We start from the raw sequence: 14597 nt of genomic DNA, 5'->3' as shown, positions 1-14597 counted from the left end.
TATCCTACATGGGTGTAAGAACATTTCTGACAGAGTCTGCTCCCAGAGTTTAAAAGGGTAAGTAGGACAAAAGTCTCCCTTGCTTTCAATTATCTCCCTAAACTAAGAATAGGTTTCTCTTTCACCTTTTTCTGTCAAGGTGGTCAAGGTGGAGAAACAGCCAACTTATGACTTCTACTTTTTCCCTCCCTTACCTCTTTTTCAGGCCCTCCATCATGGAACAGAAAGCATTGCCATTCCCATGTATGCTCAGAGGAGATTCTCTGCCCTTATTATTTCTCATTCTAAACTGCCATTGTTACTACTTTCTCCTTTGTTGAGTGATAAGCTTCATGGCATGGTTTTAGATATAGAGGAGTTGAAAGAGAATATAATCTTGTGGTGGGGGAATGAAAAAATACTATCAATTTTTTAAAAAATATTATTTTCATTGGCATTGCATGTTGAGATTTGAATTTTAGAAAGATTATATAAAACACATTATTGAATATGGATTGAAGAGGAGCAGAACTAGAATTAAGAAGAAGACTTAAAAGGCAATTACCATGATTCTGACTTGGATTAGGAAAGGGAGGTGTAGAAGAGGAATATATTTGAGAAATATTTACAAAGTACAAATAGAAGCAAATCAATGAGTTGATTATATGTGCAACAGTGAGGGAAATGGAGAACTCAAAAATGCTATGTTTCTGCCTTAAGCAACTGGTTCAATGTTGGATTATTTACTGAGTTAGGGAACTGTTATATAAGCATCTGTTATGCTCTCAAACTCAGATGTATAAGTCACTCATATTGTGAATTTAGATTAAGAAATAGAAGTGTGTTGTAATAAAATCTTTACATTTGCCTTGTGATGACATGCTATGACAAAAGAAAATGTAGCAGCTAGCTAAATCTCTGTAAGGTGGCCTTGATACAAAAATAAATTGTAAACAACCTCTGCAATTTCTGACCTTTAAGAGAAGATGCAACATACAACTAATATCTGCCTTGAAGAGAAACTGTAACATACTAGTCTATGTTTGAGATAACATTACTTTCCCCTTAGCATGCAAGCCCAGATGAGAAAATCACACATATTCTACTCACTCAATGAGAGAAGGCAAAGACAGAACATCTTTCTCTCAATTCTAATTCTCTCTGAAGATGGAGATCCCACTAGAAATGAAGACTGAGACTTTGCCCACCACCACCAACCTCAGATCCCAGCTAAAACAGACCTCTGTTGAGGACAAGCCATTGGTCAAGCCTTCCTCCTGAGACCCTTTGTTCAAGGTAAACATGTGAAGTCTAAATATTTGAACTGTAACCACTGCACTAACCTTATATTTTCCTGATTCTTCAGTCTTAATTGAATGTCTTATCATCTTACCTGTGTGCCTTCCCATGAGTACCTTGCAGTAAACTAAATGAATTTATGTATGATAAACTTGAATATTTCTTTACTTATTTTAAAATAAAATCCCACAAGATAGGAACTAAGGAGATGGTGTGTTAGGAAAGATGTGATGAGTTTGAAAATCCTGAGAGACATTATAAGACACTGGATGTAAAAGTCAGAGATTAGGAAAAAGTTCTGGGCTAGAAATATAGATCTGAGAGTTATTAACCTATAGGTTATAGTCAAGCCAGGAGAATAGAGGAGAGAGAGGCTGAAGCACCATTTACCTAAGCAATGCTCCCCTACATCCTATACTACCTACACTTTGATTTCGGAGTCTAGTGAGGATTCTGACTAAATTTCTTTTAAGGGATTTGCTGTCAGGCTGGAAGATTGGTGTTAAATAAGCAAGTAAAACCAATAAGAATGAAATGCTAATGAAATGATAGAAAGACACCTAATACTCAAAGGAAGAAGGGGAAATGGCAGAACATATTTTACAGGATGACTTTCCACAGAGGGGAGGGAAAATAAACATTTCCAGGAATATTGCTTCACGCGCCTGCTGATTAGCCGGTTTTAGACAAAAAAAAAAAAAAAAAAAAAAAGAAGAGCACAGCTAAACCTCCTGAGGTAAAAAACAAATTAAAGCTGCCACAGTAGAAAGCTTGGTAGGAATGCTGAAGGATGAAAGACATATGGACCAAATGGCCCACAAATCAAATAAAATAAAAAAATAAAAAAAAAAAAAAGAATGCCATCTGAGAGCACCCTAAAGGAAATGTTCTATTGGATTTTGCTGACACTTGGTCTGTGGAAATCTGTAAGCGAGAAAGATAGGAGGGCCTACAGCATATGTCAATGTCCCCAAGAAAATGGATGCTTTTCCTGCAGCCAGATTAAATCAAGCAAAACAAACCTTAAACAAACAAAAATAAACAAAACACAAAAATTAAAAGAACAAAAATTAAAAAAAGAAAGAAAAGGAAAACCTTCTTCTACTTAGTCTCACCATCCCCTTCTCTCCTCTCAACCCCTCTCTTTTGCTTCCTCCAAACAAATGATTTCATCAAAGAGAAAGAGCCACAGTTTTCAACCTATACATGCCCTCCTCCTACTCATCTTCAAATAATAAAAATCTTGGAACAGGAAGGACAGGCTCTGGTAGCATAGTGTCTAAGGCATTTGACTGCTAACCAGAAGGCTGACAGTTCAAACCCACCAGCCACTCCTTAGAAGGAAGGTTGGGCAATCTACTTCCACAGTGATACCGCCTCAGAAACCCAAGGAGGGGTCACAATGAGCTGGGGCTACCTGGATGGCACATAACAACAACAACATGGAAAACAAATGGATTATGAGGATTGTGGAGGAATTTCTCTTTTTCTTGTATCCTGGTTAATCACAGGATTATAGATACAAAAGAGTTCACTGTGTTCAGGATCTTCCTGTATATAGAGAAACTAAACTTCCATTTAACTAAATGGAAAATAAAATCATATCAGAGTACTGTGGAGAAAAGAGGAAGAAAACCAATAGCATGCCCATGAGTAGTAGGAACAGCCAAGTTTTCCAGGTATATTTTATGTTCTCAAAAAACAATTCAGCTAGGAGAAATCAAGTTTAAGATTGAAAGATGAGGACAAAGCCGAGAGCATTGCAATATAATAACTATTTATTATATTGCAAGATCAAATGACTTTTCTCTTTTCTGTATTTCTATATGCTTTAAAAGGGCATTAGAAATGTTTTAAAAATTATACCCATTACTTGGCAATATTTCAAGAGCATGGTTTATCTTGGACAAGAGGCTTAAAAAATCTGTAATAATGTACTTTATTTTTATTATTATTTTTTTAACTTTAGGTACAATTTAAGGCCTTAGTAATAATGAAGGGATTTTTAGTATTATAGTAATTTTATTTTGGCACTACACCACCAGAGCTCCTTTTTTTTTTTTTTTCTTTTTGGTTTTAGTAATTTTATTTTAATTGTTATTATTGATTGTGCTTTTTATTATTGCAACATGACTCAATTCCTATAATATTTGCAGATCAAATATTATATGTGAAACCCATCAAAGGGCAAAGTGTAGAAGGCAGACATTTAGGGAAGAGCTCAGTTTTCTAACTCTCAAGTTCTGTAAGTGTTATACTCCCAGAAAGTGATAGGAAAACCAGAGGTCAAGGGAAAGGCATCAGGAGAGAGAATGTTTGAAGGGTAGGGTTGAATGAGTACTCATTGAGGGGCTATTGGTAGAATGAAGATCTCAGAATGATAGACCTTGAAATGATGAACTATAAAAATAATATCCAATGCTCACATATTGAATACATAGCCTAATAGATAACAATATCTGTTTTTAACCCTTGCATTTGTTTAAATCCTTATGACTGTGTGAGTTAGGTACTACTATACTGAAGACAGTGGTGGTCAGTAGTAGAATTCTTGCTTTCCATTTGGAAAACCCATGTTTCATTCCAGCCAATGCAGCTCATGCATAGACACCACTTGCTGTCAGTGGTGGTTTCAGTGTTGCTGTGATTCTGAACAGGTTTCAGCAAAGCTGACAGACTAAAACAGAATAGGAAGAAAGGCCTGGCAATCTACTTCTAAAAATCAGCCAATGAAAACCTTATGTATTACAATAGTCTGATCAGGAACCAATCATAGCAATGATGCAGGAGTGATCAGTAATTTATTCCCCTGAGAATGAGGATTGCCTCGAGTCAGGGGTAGACTCTGGGCATCTAACAACAGCTATTGTTCTACCCATATAATATATGAGAAAACCGAGGCATAGGTAAGTTATGCAATTTGTTCAAAGTTATATATGTAGTAGGTGGTAAAGCCAGAGTTTTATTTCTGGCAGTCTGATTCCTCTGGAGTCCATGCTATTAACAACTATAGTAACCATTACTTTCGTACATGTAAAAAAAAAAAAAGAAAAGAAAAGAAAAGAAAAAGCATTACCTTGAGTAGTTTACTTAATTTTTCTAAGCTTCCATTTTCTTGCCTGCAAAATAGGGATGCTAAGTCTTAAATCACAGTATTAATGAGAGGAATAAATGAACTACTTTAAGGAAAATGTCATAATGCTTGTCACATAGTAAGCACTCAATATATGGTAAGTACAGTAATGATGAAGATGATTAGAAGACTAACTCTGTAACTCAGGACATTATGAAGACAACAGGCAAATGCATGAATGAGCACATCATGGGTGTGAATGGAAAGATACTTACCTAAATATGATCCAAATATTGTGATTGAGCACAAATCTTCCAGTGAATGTGAGAAAAAAATCAACGGAGTTCAGATTAGTTTAATTTAGTCTGGTTCCATGATTAGGAACTAGTTATTTAAATTCTCTTTGCATTAATTTTCTCATCCATAAATTGGAGAAAAGAGTTCCTACTTCACAGAGTTTTGGCAAGAGTAAATGAGATAGTGTGTAAAATGCATATAAAATGAACTCAATTAATAGTGACATCTTAGTTATTGTTATTATCATTGTTTAATTATTGTATCATTGTCAAAGTTGATGAACTGAAAGAGGAAATTTGTCAAGCTGGGATAGAGAACTATAAGAGTCAGGGATTTTGTAGTGCTGATTCTGACTTGACTTTGTGGATTGTAATGGGGAAAAGAGACTCCAGATTCAAACATGTTCAGTAGAGACACTTTTATTAAGCCTTGGACAGGACAAAGACAAAACAAAGACAATCATCCTAGATGAGGGAAACCATCAGCATGAGAAAGCTGAGTGGAGTCTGTTGAATCGCAGCTATGTGGCTAATTATATATGATTTTAAAAAGAAAGGAATCATCACAAAATCATGATTGATGGTAGACAGATATGTCATTGTTGCAGACAGGACTACAAAGGCAGGGAAAAGGCCATGATTGGGATATATTCATAACTGAAGATAGAAAAAGTTTACAGAATTGCTTCCGGGTGTTGATTACCTAAATGCAATGCAACACACTGCCGTGGAGTTGGATCTGACTCATAGCAACCCCTCCTTGGGTTTTCCCCACTGGTATCACTATGGAAATAGATTGCCCAACTTTCCTTCTGAGGATTGACTGGTGGGTTTGAACTGCCAGTGTTCTGGTTAGCAGTCAAATGCCTTAGGCACTAGGCCAGCTAAGTGATAATCCAGATAGGCTGTGACTCATGACAATGCAGCCTGAGTTTTAGCCACAAGGTGACTATCAAATAATACCAAGACCCAGCCTGAATTTAAATAAGAAAAGGACACACTCAGGCAAGTTCCCTAGTTCCTTGTGTGAGTATAATGTACTTTCAACCATACTCTTCTTAAAGGCAAACTGCCCCTCCCTACGTTTGTTCTAAAACTTGTCTGTGCATATCCACAATGATGATTGAATGGTCAAAAAGAACCAAAATGGCATCTGAAATTTAAGTCAAGTCTCAAAATGGAATTAGGACTCCCACTGCAGACCACAGCCATCCATACCACCAAGTGCTCTATAATTTAAGCTTTAATACAGAACAGAATTTTGGCCAAGTTGCTTGTGGAGCCTGGAGCTGTCTCCTACTGAAGTGTGTCCTTTGGTCCTTTTAGTGGCCATGGTTTATGGTGATTTCTTGAGCCAGGGAAACTTGCAATATTCGTATAGAAAACTAGACTGATTTCATTTAACTTATTGCTTATTCCACTCCTCATTTCTCAATGTATTGTACTGTGGTGCCTTGCATGCTACTGTGATGCTTAGATGTTATGCTACTCGTACTTAAAATACAATAGGGTCACCCATAGTAAAGAGGTTTCTGTGGAGCTTCCAGTGGAATACAGAATAGGAAGAAAGGCCTGGTGATCTACTTCCAAAAATTGGTCAATGAAAACCCTAAAGATCACAACAGAATATTGTCTGGTATGACGCTCATAGGTTGGAAGGCACTGGAAATATATAGTGGCCCCCAAAATGGACTCAAACATGCCAATGATTGTGAAGATGGCATGAGACTGGACAACATTTCATTCTGTTATACAAAACACCACTTTAAGTCAGAGTTGACTTGAAGGTAGCTACCATCAACAACAACTATTTCTTATTAAAAAAAAAAAAAAAAAATTGAAGCATTCCTTTCTTCAATTCAACTCATCCTATGTACTGAAAAAATGGCAGAGCATAAGTGGTTTGCTTTACACTACCCGCTCTTTCTGGAACCTGCTCCAGCAACCTGGAGGCTTTTGGAGAGTTTCTATTACATAACAGAAGACCTGCTAGAAAAGGTATGAGGAATGTGCCCAGGTCATTTTCCTCCAGTGTGAAGGCCCTGCTGCTGAAAACACAGAGGGATTCCACTGACCTATCCAGAAACAAAGAAAACATCTCCTCTGGCTCAAGCAGCTTTACAGGGCATTGCCAAATATTTGATAATCTGTGACCCTCTTCCTCCAGAAGTTGGGATTGGTCTAGATGTCCATCGATAATTCTTCATTTTACATGCCCCTTTCTGATTAAAAAGCAATCAATTAAAATAAATCTCTTCATTTTATATGTAAGTACAAACATCATCTTGGGGCTAACATTATGATATTAGAAGAAGCTATGAAATTACACAGCAATAAATATTAAAGTCCTAGGATTGAAAACTTTGGGAGAAAATGGTTCCTTATTCACCAATTCATTTTTGAAATAATCAGGGTTATTATTTATATAATGATGGACAAAACTTAAAGTTCATTAAATGTCTTTCTGAGTCCTTGATTTGTTTTCCTACTCAAGTTTAAAATATTTTTAAATGATCAATATTATTAAAATATGTAGACCTAGGGTGTATATTTTAAGCAAAAAGCATTGCTTTCAAAATGGAAGATAGTTTCTTAGGTATGGCTTTATGGCAGCCACCAACTCATGCCATCACGTATCCATGAGTAATTATTATGGATGATGGGCAAATATCAACATAGAAGCTTAATGCTATATACCAAAACCAAAACCAAACTCATTGTTGTCAAGTTAGATCCATCCAACTCATAGCAACCCCTCCTTCTAGCTAGATCCAAGAAAACTTGGTATTTCATACAGTTCCTACCTACTAACATTTAGAATTAAAATTACTAATTTCTTTTTCAATGGAAGTTCAATTCTATTATTTTGTAAATCTCCATGATATTCTCTGACAAATTCACTGGACATAAGAACCATCAATTTGTTAGATTCTGTTACAGCCCTGTATCTAAAACCAGAGTCCTTTGGAGCAACAAACTGTTAAGCACTTACCTACAAACAGAAACTTTGGTGATTCAAATCCACCCATGTTGTTGTTGTTGTTGTTTGCCATCGAGTCTGCCCCGACTCCTAGCGACCCCTCCTTGGGTTTCCGAGGCAGTTATTACTACGGAAGTAGGATTGCCCAACCTTCCTTCCCAGGAGTGGCTGGTGGGTTTGAACCGCCAGCCTCCTGGTTAGCAGTCAAGTGCCGTAGGCACTATGCTACCAGAGCTCCCAAATCCACCCACAGGTGCCTCAAAAAAAAAAAAAAAAAAAAAAAGCTTGGTGATCTAATTTCAAAAGTTCACGGCCATTGAAATCCTCATGGAGCACAATTCTACTCTGAAATTCATGGAGTCACCAAGAGTTGGAATTAACTCAGGACAACTCCCCCCCACCCCAAACCTAAACATTTAGCCTCTTTCTGTCCTTCCTAAGAGAGACTCGGGCTTCTCTGGTTGATGTTTAGTCCATTAAACAGAAAGTGCATTCAGATACATTGACAACATTTATTATTTCAGCAATATTTCCTGAACACTTATGTGTAAAGTCATGGGATTGTGCTTAGAGGATTGTTGAGATGAATAAGAGGGATCAGGCATGAATAAACAGACTACAGGCAATCTTCTCTTAACGCATTCTTAATCATAGTGCGATCTCAAACCAATATCCATAACAAACTGAATACCCACCTGGTGCTTGGTTAGTCTCCACCTCTTCCTTGACCAATATGATTACTGAGTGGTAGTGTGTTCCCAAATCCGAGTCTTCTGTATTTGCTAATAAATATCACACTTTAGCTAAATATTAGATAAAAGAATGAAATATGAGTTTCTATGAACCTATTTGGATACTGTTGAAGGACTAAATAACAATGACTGAAAACACTGATGAATTAAATGTTTAGGAGACATCTACAAACAATTGAGACATTTTGAAAAATCTAGATGGATTTTGCATTCAAGTATAACTTATGCATTTAAATATAACTTAAATATATACTTTTAAATATAACTTAAATTCTTGATCTGTTTTAAGAGGCAAACTGGAATTCTTATTCAGTGGGTGTGGCTTAAGGAAGAATGACAAAGTAAAATGGCTATCAAAGGACTCACACTCAAAGGACAGGCTTTGGCACTACATGAAAGGATTGAAGAAGTATTCGCATTTATATTCATTAAGTTAAAATAAAATACCTGTTACCATTGTTTTGCTTTGAATCTTGATTTTAAATCTTAACTAACTTTTCATTTTAACTGACCTCAGACTAACATAACTCATGTTGCATAAGACAGCTTTGCAAGATACATAATGAACCAATCCTCCAAAAAGGGACAAGAAAAGTGCTGCAGGTTTGGAGACAAGATCAATTCTTATAGCAATTCCATATGAATTTCTTAATGTAAGTAACAGAGCTCTGTGGAAGAGACCAATGTCTACAAAATGACTTTTCCCTGCCCTTGGGTGTATACATGGCTGCAACTTGTCAAAGTAGACAGTAGTAATGGTCAGTAATGATGAGGAGATGGTGGACTACATAGGATCTACTCTCCTCTAGCCTTAGATGGGGTGTAAGGAAGCTTCCCAAACTTATCTGAGATTGTTTCAGCATTAACAGTAATAACAATACTCTACTAGTGGATTCATAGATAGACATTCAAGCTAAGCAGGAGTGGGAAGGAGAATGAGAATACACCCATGGGCATAAATCTTGTCATATTGTAAAACCTTATGGGTAAATCATATGCATCCAGAGTTGATTGTTTTTTGTAGTGTTTTCCATTGGTGCTCCTCGGCTGGCTATTTCTAAGTGAAAATCAGAATACTGACTCATTGATCATGCAATGATCTTATTCTAATGTAAACGGTTAAGTGTTCAATTACTAATCCAAAGATTGGCAATTCAAACCTACCAGGAGATGCCTTAGAAGAAAGACCTGATGATCTACTCGAAAAAGTCTGTCACTGAAAACCCTGTGGAGATCAGTTCTACTCTGACACATATGAGGTCACCATGAGTTGACATTAACTTCATGGAAACTGGTTTGGATTTTGGTCTCATTTTAAAGGGCATATTAATAGACAATGTCATTACTCACATTTATATTCATTAAGTTAAAATAAAATATCTGTTAGTATTGTTTTGGTTTGGTTCTTGGCTTTAAAATCACAACCAACTTTTAATTTTAACTGACCTCCTACTTAAACAACTCATGTTGTGTAAGACAGCTCTGCAATTTATAAACAGGATTCAGTCTTATTTCTCAGTTTAATTGGATGTAAATAAACATCTGAATCATTTTCTTTTTGTCTGGAAAACTATCTTTTAAATTATATGTAAAAGTCATTTATTTCCTGGCTCTCAACAATAATGTGAAGAGAGAAATACTACTATGTACACAATTTGGCATTAACAGTAATAACAATACTCTACGAGTGGATACATAGATAGACATTCAAGCTAAACAGGGGTGGGAAGGAGAATGAGAATACACCCATGGGCATAGATAGATTTGACACGATATTTCTACCTACATATTTATATGTGTTCCAAATATATCCATGCAGTAGAGCATGGGGGGGGTAGTTTATGACCATGTCTTAGGCATAACCAGAAACTTTGAGGGAATGAGTCACTAGGCCTGGGGCTCAGGATCATAGTCTCACAGGACATTAATGCCAACTGGCATAACATAGTCCACAAAGACAATGTTCTACATCTTACTTTGATGAGTAAGATGTGATCTGGGTATTAAAAGCTTGTGAGCAAGTCATCTAAGGTGCGACTATTGGTCTCTATCAGTCTTAAGCAAAGAAAAGTGAAGAAAATCAAAGAGGCAAGGAAACAATTGGTCTAAAACACTAATGGTCCATGTGAATGGCAGCCTGGTTCCTGAGACCAGAAGAACTAGATGATGCCTGGCTATCATTGTTGCCTGCTCTGAAAACTACCATGTAAGCTCTGGGAGTTTTGATCCTCAGTTCTTGTTTCCTCTGCAAAAGTATTTATGCATAAATCGAAAGTTAAGCAGTAAGCAAAACAAAGTTTATTGATACTGCATCCACTACATGCAGTAGGGAGCCCAGGGAAGTTTAACATCTCTCTTTTTATTCTATTTTGCTTCCTGGTGCTGTTCTGAGCCTTCCCCTTGCTCCTCCTTTTGGGGCAGGAGGTTTAGCTTGATTGACATTTAAAGATTATATAACTTTCTGGTTACTGCGCTTGCTGTTGTCCAAAGTACACTCTTTTTGCCCACGTGGGGGGCGGGTGGTGTCAAAACTGCAATGCTAATTCATTATAATGATAATATAATGAATCTTACAGTTAACAAAGGACGTGCTTTTTCTCTAGTGCACATGCGTTGTGGCTTGGTATTCCTCTTTTAGCTTGTGGTGTAGCCGGTGGTTAACTTCTCTTGGGAGCTCTGGTGGCCTAGTGCCTAAGGCATTTGACTGCTAACCAGAAACCTGGCGGTTCAAACCCACCAGCCACTTCTCGGAAGGAAGGGTGGGCAATCTACTTCCATAGTGATACCCCAAGGAGGGGTCACTATAAGTCGTATCCGTTTACTTTGGATTAGTAATTGAAAGCTTAATGGCAATGTGTTGCATTTTGCGTTTAATTTCTCTTGCTGCAATTGGTTCGGACCTTCTTGCAGCTTCCCCTGTACCTGTTCTTCCTGTGGGCCTTTCCCCTACACCTGCTCTTCCTGACTTCTCTCTTTTTATTCTATTTTGCTCCCTGGTGCTGTTCTAAGCCTTCAATCTACCTAACAATCACCATAGGATGTGAAAGAAAAATACAGAGGAACACTCAAACTCATAAAAACACCAGGCTTACTTGTTTGATAGAGACTGGTGGAATCCTGAGGCTGGAACTGAATTCAACCCCATGGCTCAACTTTCAACCAAACCACAGACAGGACTATAAGGTGAATAACAACACCAGGAGATATGCACTCATTAGAACAATTAACCTGCTAGGTCAGAAAGGGAGCATTTGTCCAGGGATAAAGCACAGAATGCAGGAAGGAATAGGAAAGAAGAACAAAGGGAAATGGTAAACACAGGGAGGAAGTGGGAAGAGTGTTGTTACATTATGGGGCATGTAATCAATGTCAAGCAAAATGTGCATGAATTCTTGAATGGAAATCCAATTTGCTTTGTAAACTTTCACCTAAATCACAATTAAAATTTAAAAAAAAGAAAAAGAGAAAAGAAAGAAAAAAACAAAACAATTCCATTGAAACCTGCTCAGCAACATAACCATAAATAAGCCTCCACTGACAAATGGGTGGTGGCTGTGCATAGGTGCATTGACTGGGAATTAAACACTGATCTCTAGCATGTAATGTGATAATTCTACTACTGAATGATCATGACCTTTTCCTGTTAAAGGACTCCTTAAATACTCTGGTAGCATAGTGCCTAAGGCACTTGACTGGTGACCAGAAGGCTGGTGGTTCAAACCCACCAACCACTCCTCGGAAGGAAGATGGGACAATCTATTTCCTTGTGACAGTGCCTCAGAAACCCAAGGAGGGGTCGCTATGAGTCGGGTCCAATTTGAAGGCACATAACAACAACAACAACTAAATACTTGGGGCAAAATAGTGGCTCAGAGAGAAATCTTCATTTAAGGGGGAAATGGTACTAAAAAACAACTCATTGTGAACACTGAACAAATCCATAAAATCCAGTTTCTTCTTGGTAGCTACACTTTTCTCTGCTGATGAGATTTGAGTGTCTTTTTTGATTCTACTGTGTTCCAAATAGTGTTATTTACAATACTAAAATGTTTATTTTCTGTTACTTGGCATACGAGATATTTATGACAAAGTTACTGATTTTGTCTACTGATTTTATCAGCTTTTTCAATAACATGAATAGTTTTGCAATGTAAAAATAACTTCTGTATTGAAATACAGAAATATGTACTGGGTTATTGTTGTTATGTGCCGTCGTTGGACCTAACTCACAGCGACCCCTCCTTGGGTTTCCGAGGCGGTATCACTCCCAGGCTTCTGGTTAGCAGTCAAGTGCCTTAGGCACTACACTACCAGCCTCAGAAACCCAAGGAGGGGTTGCTATGAGTCGGATCCATTGGATTTTTTTATTATTATTATATTATTGTCAAGTTGATCTTTTACTTTTTCTTATTCCATGTTGTTGTTATGTGCTGTCGAGTTGGACCGACTCATAGCGACCCGTCCTTGTGTTTCCGAGGCAGTATCACTACGGAAGTAGATTGCCCCATCTTCCTTCTTTATCAGTCATGGCTCAAGTTGAGAAATTAAATTTACAACTAAAATTGTACAACCAAACCAAAACAGCAAAGCAACGAAATAAATAACTGAGACAAGTCTTTATGCTGCTATTTCTTAGTAATATTATAGAAAAATGTCTTTGTACTACATGCTGGCTAAATTGGTTAACATCATGAAGATTTTGTTTTCTTGCACAGTTTTGGAAAAATAAAACTAAGATAATCCACAATTTGTAAGGATGTAATCCTATATCGATAATTATTTTAGTCTTGAGAGTTTTTTTAAAGTTTTTTTTGAATTAATTCAAAGTTGTGTAGATTTTGGAGCTATAATGTAACTGAATAGGCTGGATTTTGTTAATTTTTGCAGACACAGAATGAAATCTGTATTGAGCATTTCAGACACTAGAGGGAAGCACTTGATTGAACTAAGGTTCCTCAAATCCAGAGGGAAATAAAAGAGAAAAACTAAATACTTCTCTGTGATGATGCTTTTTTGGCTGCCCCCCCCCACACACACACACATTATCTTCCTTTTATTTTCTGTCTCTCCTTCCTTCATTGCTTCCCTTGCATACTTCTTTTACTTTTCTTATAATGCTCGCATACTTCTTTTACTTTTCTTATAATGGCAATATTGTTAAAAGTTGAAAAGAAAGATCTTATTTTATGCACACAGACAACCAAGAGATTATGAGGCTTGTTTTTACCATAATGGATACAAATTATAGTTTTAAAGTCACAGTTTATAGTTTTTGCTTTTAAACACTTTTTAAAAAATATGTATTAAGTTGAAAGTGATTTCTTAGGGTTTATGTTTCCTTTCCACTTGTATTGTTTATTCTTCCAGTAAAATGTTTCCTTCTGAAGTTATTAGAAAGCACAACCCAGCCTGAAATCAGATCCCATTCAAATGCATGACCTTCTGACACTGCATTGCTGAAATGTAACTTCTCTTCACATGATATTTAAGTAAATTGCCCTGGCTATAAAGAAACTCTGGAGTTCACTAATCATGCACTGGACACCATTCAGTCATAATCAAGGTGCTTATGAAAAGCTATTCTAATTTGAGATGGAAGGGGAGGTGCTCTGGATTGAATTCTGACTCCTCCAATTCCTAGCTATGTGACCTTAAACAAAATACTTATTTCTCTCCGTTTTCTTACCTTTAAAATAGAATTAATACTGATCTTATTTTATAGTGTTGTGAGGATTACATCAGATCTGGCACACAGGGAGTGTTCGGTGTCTATTGTTCCTATCTTTATTATTGTCATTATGTTCAATTATTTTTTCTTTATATATTTCAATAAAAACAGGCTAAAATAATTGCACTAATAATGAACAAAATATGTTTTAACATTCTCTCCTAGGTTATGTAAGTTCCTAAATGATTACTCTGGTTCACCATATATGATATCACATAATCAAGGCATTTGGGAATGACATATGCTTTTTTAATGTACTTGTATTTAAAATCATCTTTCCACCCCCAACAAAATGTCTATATTTTCACCTTATTAATTAGTGTTGTAAAAAAGGATGTGTTTAATAATAAAACTGCAATTTAGTGCACCAGATTTTTGAAACCTCACGAGACAGGATATTCTTCTGACCAATGTAGTAGTCACTGTACAGTGTTCGACTGCTAACCAGAAAGTCAGTGGTTCCAACACACCAGCTGCTCTCTGTGGGAGG

This window comes from Orycteropus afer, unplaced genomic scaffold (assembly GCF_000298275.1).
Source record: "Orycteropus afer afer isolate SDZICR_OR568_19922 unplaced genomic scaffold, OryAfe1.0 scaffold00203, whole genome shotgun sequence".
Lineage (NCBI taxonomy): Eukaryota > Metazoa > Chordata > Mammalia > Tubulidentata > Orycteropodidae > Orycteropus > Orycteropus afer.
The sequence above is the reverse complement of the archived record's forward strand: the minus strand, read 5'-3'. Positions refer to the sequence as shown.